Source organism: Nesoenas mayeri (genome assembly GCF_963082525.1).
Source record: "Nesoenas mayeri genome assembly, chromosome: 1".
Classification (NCBI taxonomy): Eukaryota; Metazoa; Chordata; class Aves; order Columbiformes; family Columbidae; genus Nesoenas; species Nesoenas mayeri.
In genome coordinates this window covers 25,257,962-25,269,532 of record NC_137541.1, presented here as the reverse complement: position 1 = coordinate 25,269,532, position 11,571 = coordinate 25,257,962, and positions in this window count along the sequence as shown.

The following is an 11,571-nucleotide window of genomic DNA, read 5'->3' as shown; positions in this document are numbered from 1 at the left end:
TTCACTGACAACTTCCTTTTGTTGTTTTTGTATGGTTCTTTCATGCAGCAGCACTGAACAGAAGCAAGGTTATTAGTCCTATTTTTCTCCTTCCTCCTTCCTTCCACTACTAAAAAAAATTACACTTTCCCTTTGAAATAAAGATTTGTACATAGGTATTGGGTGGGCTGTCTGTCTAGGGGATCACAACCTGATTGGTGTGGTAGCTTTCTAAATCCATGCAGAGAAGAGGGAGAGAAGTGGCGTTTCATTGCATGACTGAAAATAGCGTCAAAGAAATAAAAAACATTAGGCTCTTTAATAATAGTAGTTTGTGCTGAAAATGGCAAGCTTACCTAAACAAAAATGAAACCAGGCTTCTGTCACATTTGAAAAAATAGAGTAGGCCTTTTAAATCCATCAACTGAGGAAAACTAAATATCTGAGAAGGAAAATTTGATCATGGACGATAAATAGAACTTGGTAAAATAATAGAAGTTGGTGAAAATAAACAGCAAAGGACAGCATGACTAAGTTTCTGTTGAAAGTGGCAACTGAAACCATTGTATTTCTGTGGAAATTTCGGTCAAAAAGAACACTTGAGGACTAGAGTATCTGGTTTTTAATGAGGCTATTGAGACAATAGAGATAACAAACTATTAGTTCTGTTGGAAACTGGTGCCATGCTCTGAACTGAAGGTAAATAAGCAAAGGGTAATCTAGGACTGAGTGTCTAAGTCTCTAGTGCTAAGAGCTAAGTCCATTAAGAATTAAGATCATATATAGTAAAACCCCTCATGCTGGTGGTAACCATACCTAAGATGGTGCAGAGACTGCAAATCCAAATAAAAATTTCTATTTTTCTTATGAGCATTAGTTTGCTGTTTCCTTGGGCAATATAAATTATTTCTTCATGGAGGAGCTAGTTAGAGAACTCACAGGAGGAAAAAAACCTTACTTCGTCCTCATTAGTACATCAGTATTTTGTGTCTAAGTTAAGAAAACAGAAATGGACAAACGTGAGAAGTGTGGAAAAATCCATAATCCATAAATCAAAGATGTAGGGCAATAAAACCTGTACATGCTTTTGTTTTGCTTTCTTCTAAACAGGATGCAGGTTATTACAATGTGAAAACGTTGAATAGTGTGAGTAGTGACATATTGGCAGAGTCCTTGCCTGATCATTTGAGTTCTAGGAAGCTCCACTGTGTAGACAAGGCCAGGTTGATACAGTCTACACAAGGGCATTTAGACAGAGTTTCTTATTAAAGTTTCTTTAAAAAACAGTGGTGCACTGGTTGAAGAGTGGAGGTCCATTAAAGTTACATGGCTATTTGCAAAATAGAGTAATAAAAAGTAAAGGGATCATTTACTGATATTCCCAACAAAGAGAGGCTGCTAAAGGAGTCCAGTAGGACCTGCTGCTCAGCAGATATGCAACAGAGCAGTTAAATGGGTATAAAGTAACATAGTGTTTCTACTTACGCTGGATTCTCAAAAATAACAAGACTGTAAAGTGTTAAAAGTAGCAGAACAATCTTGAATGATGAAACGGAAGATGCAATTCAAAATTTGCTAATTAATATCAATACAAAATAAAATACTACTTAACTCTCAATTTACCTGCAGCTGAGGCCTCTGAAGTACCTGTTGCCAGGTAGGTAAATGATTTTGAAATTATCCAGATAATTCTGTGGAAGCATCAGCATATTGCTCAGCAGCAGGTCAGACAAGTGCTAGGAATGACTCAGTAGGAGGTAAAGAATAAAACAGAGAACAGCTTTACACTGTGTAAATTGATGTGCACTTGGGTCTTAATGTAGTGTAAGATTCTGATCCACTCCTCTGAAAAAATGTAGTAAACCTAGGAAAGGCTCAAATAGGGGGATCCAAGTAGTCAGAAGCTCTGTAGTGATGTGTCCAAGAAGCAGCTGAATTGTCTGGGACTCTTCTGGCTGGGAAAGAGGAGCCTCAGTAAGGATGTAACACAGATCTGTAAATCCAGGAGTGCTGTGGAAAAGGTGTATCTTTTGAGAGAAGAAGTGGCAGTGAGGTAGCCAGTCCAAAATGAAACAAGAGCAGCATCTTTTTATACGCATCATGCTTAAATTGCAAAACTAGCTGTATGGCTCACATGGCTGTAAAATGTGACTGAGACCTTAATGGTCTTATGGCCATGGAGGCATAAAAGTAACACATCCAGATCAAAAGCTCACTGAAGAGTGATCACTAGAAATCAAGAGAGTTTGTAGCCAGGGAAGTGTTCCCAGATGCCCATGGCAGTCCTGCACCTCTCTGGCGTACACCACTGCATGCTGTTTGGTACAGGACATGGGGTTAGATGACCCTTTGGCACGCTGCAGTGCTGCTGGTTTTAGTTTCGTCTCGATTCTCCAGCATTTGCCTGACTTTTTAGGATGAGAAAGTATTTGTAGTACCACAAACTGAAAACCAATGTGCTAAGCATGTAATAGAACAAAAAGTGATCTGTGCCCTGTAAACTGAATTGTCTGTTTGCATGAAGAAGCAGGATTGTTTTCCTCAGCTGTAGATTTTATTTATTCTAAGTCTGAAATTAAAAAAGAAGGAGGAAATATATGTATGCTTCCTGCTCTGAAAATCCTACTAGGTTGTCTGTCTGAATAGCACAGAATAATTTGCATTCTTGTCTTCTTCACTGAACTTTGCAAAGTGTTGTTCAACTGTGCATGGTAAAGATTTAGAAATCCTGAGGTTTGTTTTCCCTTTTCTGTTCCCCCTCACCAGGGAGGTGCTTTCCACTGAGAGCTGGCTTTTCTTGGCAAGTTTTTTCATCTCCCACCTCATCCTGCTGGAATGTCTGGGCTGTGCACTTTCCTTGTTCAACAGATATGACAGGTGACAGAAGGAGGACCCAGGTGGCCTTCCTCTTGACAGCAGAGAGTTCGGTTTTGCACTTACACTAAAAATCTCTGAGAAGAATTGCAAGAGGGATAATGGTCTGACTGCTCACACTCTCTTAGGGCTACCCATGAATAACGAAACTTAGGCCTGGCTGAATGAACATGGTCTCTGCAGTTTTGTTACTCCTCCCAGGATTGCCTGAAATCCTCTGGGAATAAAGTAACTCAAACAAAAAACACATCACTCTTCATTATATCTATACTAAGTTACAGTAATATTATTCTAGCACTTTCAAATCTATATCTTGCTTTTATATTCATATGATCTTCTATAAAGACAAGCAGCAGCTTTGCAGCTTTTTCTTCTAGATGTAGTTTTAGGAGCTATTTGAGCAGGTAAAAGTTGTCAACAGTGGCATGATTGCTTGTATACGTCATGTGCTTGTATACATCATGTCTTACATGTTATAACAATAACAATTTCCTACATTATTTCGTATGCATTTAAAATATTTATTATAAACATGACTTTAACTGTTTGCTAACTGTATTCTCTTTGTCTATTGACAAAAATGTCCTGGAGGTATTGGAAAACAACTCCTACCCTATTACAACTAGAGAATGCAGTTGAAAATGATATTAGGGTCCACAGCTGGTTTAACATTTTTAAAGCTATGATACTTATTTGTGCCTTGTATCTTATATTCTGTGTGTCATGACTGCTCTGTTCCTTTCTAAATATTCAGCAATATGTCATATACATTAAATCAAATGTGTATGCCCACATTTTTCAAACTGGCTACTGCCAATTTAAAAAGGCTTTACTGAAGTTTGACAGTACAATGAGGAGACTCTTTAAATAAAGTAGATGCAGTTTTTCTGGCTACGATTTGCATATTTTTTATTTTTTTAAAAAAATGGGGAATCCTAAGTATACTTCTGTTGCTGAACACAGATTTCATTATTTGGCTGCCAGTTATCTTGGTTTTCCTAATTAGGGTTATACTAAGCCTTTCTTCACAGAAGAGTATGTAATAGTTATACTGTATTTGCACACATGAAAACTGGTGAAACAGAAATAGGGGTTTTACATTGTTTCCAACTGTGAAACTGTGGCCCTGCAACTTCAAAGCAAGTTTTGCTGTTTCTTTTCAGGAAAAGAGGTGGGATAGATGTTTGGATAAACTTTGCAAGCCTGAGTGCAGCTAAGTGCTGGAGGGGTCAGTCGGGGAAACGCTATGGAGTTAGGGAATCCTTTCTTGTCAGAAGTATAAGAATATTTTTCCCTGTGTTGATAAAGGAAATTTTTTTACAGCATTTTTCTTTTATTTTGGTGAGACTAGTATGATATTGTTACTGTGTGGGGGTAAAAACAAGTTCTCATCATATTTAAAAATTGTTTTAGTAAGCATTGGGTTATGTGGTTTGCTTGGAAAGGTGAAAGGCTGGGGTGTTTCCTGCTGTCATTGATTCATCTGGATATGGTATTCTTGACTTAAATGATTTTAAAAATGTGTTTCTATCATGTTATTTGGGGCTAAATTAATCTCAAGCTTTTAAAGAAAACACATTCTTTATATGGATGGATTAGTAGTTGAATGAACTCACAATAAAATCATGTGTTCCTTGTTCAGGTCTGGAAAATGAAATGGTTCTACAGTCAGTAGTGTTGACCAACCCCTTATTTTAATTTAGGAAAGTATACCATACGTTTCCTAGGGATCTTCCAGGTAACGTAATACACATGGAACAGATAAGGAACTGAGGAATAAACAGAAGTAAAGCTACGAGTTATTTTAAAATTACACCCCCCCCCCCCCCCCCCCCCCCCAATTAAAATAATTTGTGTATCCTTTTAATCCAGAGTAGAAATTTTCTTGGACACTGACTTAAAGAATGTTTTTGCAGATAGAACTCCTGATTTCAGAAGTATTGATTACCTTTGAGAGAGTCACATCGGAACAGTTTTCCACACCTCTTCTCTAGCATTGTTCGTTGCTCTTGTAAGATATAGATACAATTTAAAATATCCACTGAGAAAACATCTCAACAAAGTTTTAGCCAAGGACAGGAAAACTAAAGAAGATTCTTAAAATCAAAAAAAGTAAAGGAATATCTAACTTTAAGATGTTTTGGTTAGTATCTCCATTAACGTTCAACATTTACCAACTCTAGAGTACTTTTCATTTGAAAGTTCTTTCCAAACACTCACCTACAGCTATTTAATTAAAGACTGCAGCTAAGAGGGTGAAAGGAATGTGCTGGGAATGTCTCTTTATGGAAGCTGACAAGCCTTTTAACAGAAAAGAATCGAAGTTTTCATTTTCCTTACTGTTTAAATCTGAAGCAGTAATATTGAAATTCATGAAGGAAGGAATTGTCAAAGTATATTGTTCATGACTATATCAACACATTATAAAACTGTAACCTGATTTCATATTTGGCTAATGACAGCATGATTTTAAACTGGCTCCAAATATTCTTTGTAATTCTCTTTCTAAAGTCTGTTTTAAAACAGGGAAATTAGCTATCAGCCTTATACACCTTTTATAAATTTTCTGTGTGGGCACTACCTGGTTTTACTTTATTTTCCAAAACAAATAGTTTCTTCAATATGCTTTAGTTTTAAAAGCACATCAAAACATATGGAAGAAAGTGATTGATTTAAAAATATTAATAAGATCTTATTAAACTACGTCATACTGTATTTCAGACAGATTTTGATTTAGTTGTATTTTTGGTAATATTTTAATTTTTGCCAAATCAAATCCTAAGACCACCCATATCTGCCTCTAGTCACAGAACGTACCTCCATAATTTAAAAATATCACAAAACAATGAACAAAAGAGACAACCCCCAACAACTAAGTAATCAGACAATGAACAAAAATGCTTCTATTCACATTTCAGCCCCTCTGGACAATTCAAATTAGGTGTGAAGTGTAGAAAATGACAGCAGAACACTTTAGATCTCTCAGACCCAAGAAATATCTTCCTTAATCCTTGCTTTTCCAACAGACCCTTGCCTGGAATGCTGGTTTTACACATGACCCGTTTAACCAGGAAGGCTGAGATCACCCACCGCCAGTGTGATGTTGGGTCTCCTCCCAGCCGCTCCACCACTGTGGTCCAGCACAATGTCCCCCTGTCCGTTTCAGCTTCCACAACGCCCCTCTCAGCCCCATGCCACAGCCATCGGGCATGTTCTGGCAAGCTGTGCGGTCCCACAGCCCCGAGTGGCGCGGTGACTCTGCCGGGCAGGACACAGGGAGCACCTGAGTCCCCATGCCAGCTCAGTGGGGACTTGCCGTGCGGCCTCCTTCACTCCATGTGTTCTGGCCACCTCACTTTAGTTAGCTGTAGAAATAGTCAAACTTAATTTTCAGCTCTGCTTTTAGAAATACCACATAGATGAGGTTGTCAAAAGTCAGTGCTTAAAAGATGTAATGTACTTAAGGGTGTTTCTAGGGTAACTTCAGTGCCACAGTGGTTGCTGTTATCTTGTTCTGCTGTAATCATGCTGCAGCAGCTGGACTCATGAGAGAAACTGTGTCGTTTTAATCAGATTGATAGATTCAGAAGTATATTATCTTTTTCTGCTTGTCTGTAATAACAACAAAATAGCATGTCTTGCGCCTCCATATATTCTATTTTCTTGTACAATAATTTCTCATACACACGCACAATATGTGAAGCGCCCCAGGTGACACGTCTCTGTACTGACGGTGTATTCTGGCAGCACCACAAGAATGCAACAATGGGAATGGAACAAACTGAGAATGGGAGTTTAAATGTTTTTGCCTGAGATGTGAAGAAGAGGAGGACCAGCAACTTGCCAGAGAAGAGCTGAGGACTGTGGCAAAATAAAATATTTACTTAAAATAGAAAGGAACACACATGCTGTCAGAGGTCATGAGATATTTCACTTTGTTCCTGTTCTGCATACCCAAAGATAAATGTTCACATTCTTGCAGGCTATCTGGGCACTTTTTGATTATCACTGATTCTCATTCAGCTCTCAGCAGTAAGCAATGAGTATAAGCAATCAAAGTGGCTACAAAATCCATAAATCTCTGTGGAATCTCAGAATAACTGCTGCAAGGGGATTATGTGAAGAGTCAACGAACAACTGTAGCAGGAAGAAACCAAGTATTTATGGACCTGTTTCTTCCTCCTGACACACAAACCTGCCTTTTAAGCAGGAACCAGTATCTTCATAAGACTTTGGTCTTCAGCTGCTTTCCCTTACACCCATCTCAAGCAACTTTCTGTATTATTAACATATATAAATAGATACCTGTGTTTCATTGCCACCCTTATGCCAAAAAAATAGTAGTGAAGAACATGGCTGAAATACAAAGAGGTGGCTCTGGAAAAATGAGTCGATTGGCCCAGATCATACCTAAAATTTTAGGGAAGCTGGGGCAGGTTCAGTACCCTGGTGAGCTGCGTGCCAAGCTTTGACACAGCCTAAAAAATCCTGTGTTCTCCTGTGGTTTAACTTGCAGCAGCACTGGGACCCCTTCGACCGCTCTGTCAATTCAGCTGACTCACCTGGTAGAAAAACAACCCAGCTGTGCAGTTTTTTCTCATGGAAAGATCTAATGAGCACCAACATGGGATAGGAAGAGGGCAAGGGAAAGAGCAGGAGTCAGGGTAAGAAGGAGACACTAAGGCATGGGAGAGGGGAGCAAGCAGGACTTTCCCCTTTCCATTACTAGAAGTGGGAATTACTAGACTGGCTGGTGTGCCCATGGAACTGGAGGCCTAACAAGATCATTCTTGGGGCAAAACATCCAATGATCACAGCTCTTAACACACTGATACAATGTACAGACTAAGTATCTAAAATGGATTATATATTGACTGTACATATATATATATATATATATCTTGACTGTAAATGCTATGATAAAAGAAGTAAATATGCCACTTGTGTGGTCTAGATAATTTATTGCCTCTTACATAAAGACAAAATATTAAATAAATAGAACAATAATGAGAAGCAAAACCAAAAGGAGAGTCTCCCTTAGAACGCTCCTCTCATTAACATCAACTGTTTCCTTTTCCAAGGATTTGCAGAATTTTCTCTGCTAGATTGCCTTCACTATGAGCTGAGATCAGAGCTGAGCCAAAGCGGGATCAAGATGTGAGTCTTTGTTCTCTGGAGTGCTCTGTGGAACAAAATCCCAATATCATTAAGGCTTACAGTGTGCTATGAATGGGAAAAGAGAGAGAGTCTGGGTCTTTACTATGCTGGAATTGATTTAAACTTCAGTAGTATCAAATCTTCCAATGTGCAGAGAAGTAATGAAATTTATTTCTCCTATTTTCTTCACTCTGTGCCAGTCTTCCCCATTCACTGCTTATAAAGGGACCACACACAAGACTGAAGACACTGCAAATCTAATTGCAATCTGGATTGAACTCAGGGTGAAGTAAAAAATCATGGAGGGCGCAGCTGAGCAGGTTTTCTTCAACACAGATTAACTAGATGTTTTACTCAAATATTTACAGTGCTATTAATGCTTACTGTTCATAAAGCTTTTATCCAATATTTGAAGTTAGTGAGAATTTATGGCTCTTGGCATAGTTTTTAGTATGCTAGAAAATAAAAAGAAATCAAAGAGTTGATCATAAACAATGAAAATTGCATATAGATTTGTACTGTGAAGATGACAGGCCTGATTATAAGGACTTGATGATCAGTTCATTCAGAAGTGATTTGTTGGAGCTTATTTTTCATGTGAGCTCATTTATCACTGAAATGGTTGCTAGGACACTATACTTTGAAATTTGAAACTTGCTCCAGAAAAGAGCAATTGTGAACAGGTTTTTAAACATATTTGCCTCTTGGCAGCCTCTATATAGTGAAATTATTGATGCAAAATGTTTTTTATTATATCAAGTCCTGATCTTACAAGCACTTATATCTGGAGTTAACTTTATTCAGCTTTGCAGAATGATTCATGGTAGATTTCTGAGTGAAGTTAGGCATGCATAAAATGATACTATTCAGTTGGCCTTAGATTTCTGCTTTCTGTGCCTAATATTTTCTTCTTGGTTAGCTCCTGGCAATTATCTGTCCAGGTCACTACTTAGACCATGGAAATAATTCTTCAGTGTTCACTAGAGTCCACCACTGAACAGAGACCTGTGTGAAATCAAAACTGTGTGAATATGAGCTGGGTTGCTAATAGACCAGTGAGATGATGAATGGTGCAAATTACGTGTCTGCATGGCGTATTGGCTGAGACCTTTCAAATCCTAGTCCCTGGCAATTTTTAGCAAGTCTTGTGACTTCCCTCTCACCTTTTCTGTGTCAGGTTATATTTAAACACTTACAGTCTATTCTAGATGATGTAGATGCAGCTGGGATTCTGGCTGCAAGCATTGGAGATCACTCTTGACAGACGTGGCTGGTTGGATTGGGCAGGAGCGATCCATGCAGGATCTTCCTTCAGGCAGAGCTGGGCAGCAGCTGGCTGCTGGAGGGACAGTCTAGGAAAGCAGCCCTGAGTGGAAGGTGCAGGGAGAGGTAGGAAGGCCAGAGAGATCTTAATTCATGCCGTGGGAACAGCCACTGGAAGGAACAGATCTGGGAATCCCAAATAGGAAATTAATACTAGATTTAGTTTGTATGTCAGAAAGAGGATATTTGCAGCTTTCTGCTAAGAGTTCTGGAGTAGGTGCATACACCTTCAAGTATAAATACTTAGCTGCATATTTCCGATCTTAAAGACAATTGTGTTCTGCAGTTAGTTGAATATTATGCACTGAAGAATTTTTCTCATGAGTTTGGGACCCAGCATGTCTGACTCTTTATCCACTCACATATTTTTTTTAAGTGACTAGTAAATGCCAGAGGAATTAGTCCCCATTTGCAATACTCCTGGGTAAATTTCTGAAGTGTCAGGATGTGACCAGATAAGTCAGTAGACATGTAGGTGCAGAGATGTGGTGGAAACCCTATTCAAAAGATGACAGGGGTCATGTTCATTTCACTCTAGCTGTGATTGAGAAAAGTATTTACAGCTTAAGAAATGTGCATTACATGCTATTGTCATGAAAAGAAACCACAGAACACAAGGGAAAAGCCAGCTCACTCCTTGGAACATCTGTGAAAAGCAGATGAACAGAAGGCTGATCCCCAGCAGCACACAGAGTGATCTGCCTGCCCTCTGCCGACATCCCTTCATCTCTATGTTTGCACTATCAGTCTTTGTATGGTAAGTAGAAGTTGTTCACTTGTCCTGGAGACTTGGGGCTCATGAGTGATTTTGGGGTTGCAGGAAGAGTTAGTTGGTTCTGAGATGTTGGGAAAAATGTGAGGAGTAGACCTCAGTTATGAGCTTGAAAGGGGAAAATGACTTTGGGCCGGAAGGAGTGCCTGGTTACCTGCTGTGCTGAAAGCAGCTGAGGGAGCAGACAGAAGGGGTTACTTGTTCTAAGTCTGGGACTCTAGCAAGGGGCTATGATCTCCACATCATGAAACAAACATTAATCCAAATTTTATAAACTGCTTTTAAGCAAGTCTTCTAGCAATAGAACATAAACCTCTGACTAAAACACTCTCACCAAGAATTTGGGAGAAAATGACAACCAGGCAAATGCCACCCACACAGCTGGTGGTTGTGAACCCAGCAAACCAGGCATGCCAAAAAACCACAGGACAGTCTCTTCAAACAATAAAGCAACTCTGCTGTGCTCTCCTCCTCTGCTGATGGGGTTTACTGCGGGTCCCAGGCTGGCTGCAGTGTCTCAGCAACCCTCCTTTGAAGGTAACAGCTCTCTGGGAACCCCTCTCCACTGAATGGCACAGACCTACTGCAAAGCCAGACACGGGGAACCCTTGCTTTGCCAACACCCACCAGCCAGATTTGTAGGCTTGGCAGGGGCTTTGCAGCACAGCCTGCTGGAGCAGGGCCTGAGGATGCAAATTGGTGTGCTGGGAAGGAGGGAGCACAAGCAACCGAGCAACCGTGTCTCCAGAAAGCAAAGATGGGAGTTCCTGTGTGGATGGCAAGTATCTGTCACTGGAGGGTACCAGCAAGTTTTCTGCTCTTTTCCTGCTCAGGATAAGCCAGGAGGCTAATTTAGACAACTACAGCTGCAGGCAGAAAGTTACAATGCAGTGTGTGTGACAGCTGAGGTGCTGCACGAGGTGTTGAATCACTTCTATGGCATTTTTTGATGTGTGCAAATTGATGGGTTAAGTTTTTGGGGAAAAAAAAAAAAAAGGGGGTTTAAAAGCTGAATAAACACCAACATTTCAAACATAGATACTCATCATTATTGTATATAGGATTCTAGCTTCCTAATGCTGCTGCTGCTGTTGAATCGTGTAAATTGTCTCAAAGTTATCACAACAGCACTTGCTTCTTATTTATGTGGCAGTATAGGAAGAATTATTTCTTTTCAAGAATAACTAAGGATCGATGATAAAATAGATGACTTGTATACAGATATTTTTAGCTAAAAGAACTTGATTATATGAGAAGTTTAAGTCTATAAAGATAACAGAGTTCCTCAACTGTTCCCATCTGTCTCGTCCCTGTCCTGTGTCAGCAGGGGGAAGTAGTAACTAAGACCTTCTACGGCTTAGATACTAAGTGCTTTCATTGGAGTATTTTTGTCCGCCCTCCTTTCTTTCCCTCTTTGACATCAGTAAGAAGTTTTATTTATACACTGCTATGAGATATTACATCTA